This window comes from Trachypithecus francoisi, unplaced genomic scaffold (assembly GCF_009764315.1).
Source record: "Trachypithecus francoisi isolate TF-2019V2 unplaced genomic scaffold, Tfra_2.0 Lachesis_group15, whole genome shotgun sequence".
Lineage (NCBI taxonomy): Eukaryota > Metazoa > Chordata > Mammalia > Primates > Cercopithecidae > Trachypithecus > Trachypithecus francoisi.
Window position 1 is genome coordinate 7,125,388 of NW_022681460.1, and position 749 is coordinate 7,126,136.

Genomic DNA, 749 nt, shown 5'->3' on the forward strand with positions numbered 1-749 from the left:
TCAGCCTCCTGAGTAACTGGGACTACAGGCACCCACCACTACATCTGGCCAATTTTTTTTTTTTTTTTTGGGTAGAGACGGGGTTTCCTCATGTTGGCCAGGCTGGTCTCGAACTCCTGACCTCAGGAGATCTGCCCTCCTCGGCCTCCCAAAATGCTGGGATTATAGGCATGAGCCACCGTGCCTGGCCTCCTACGCGCTCTTTCAAAGGATGGATATAAATGTATCGGTAGACATGTTGTCTGACCTGTATGCAGGCTAGTGGGGCATTTTCTTTCCTTTACTGGAATATTCTATTTTCATCAGTGCAGACTCAGATCCCTTGGCTGTCTGTAGCAGTAACTCATACCTTGAGCTTGGGGTCAACAAAATTCCTCCACCCTTCTCCCCCTTTCGCTTGGTCTCTATTCTCTTCTGCCTGTGTCATTTAGTTATTTTTGAACTCTTGCATCTTGTGTTTATTTGTATTTTTACTTGGATTCATTATTCTAGCTGATCCCTGGAATTCTTTTGAATCCTGATTCTTTCATGTGCATTTATGCTGACTTCACGCTTTTATTGTGTACAAATTAATATGTGAACATTTTCTGTGTCAAAAGCACAGATGAAAGTGCTCAGTGGGGTACAGGTTAGCAATTCTGCGTCAGCTTGACATATACACTGAGGTCAAGCAAAGAAGTGAGTGGCAGATGCTGGAAGCCAGCTTTCTCCCCACTGGAGAGGGAAGTTACAGATTCAGAAGGGGAGAG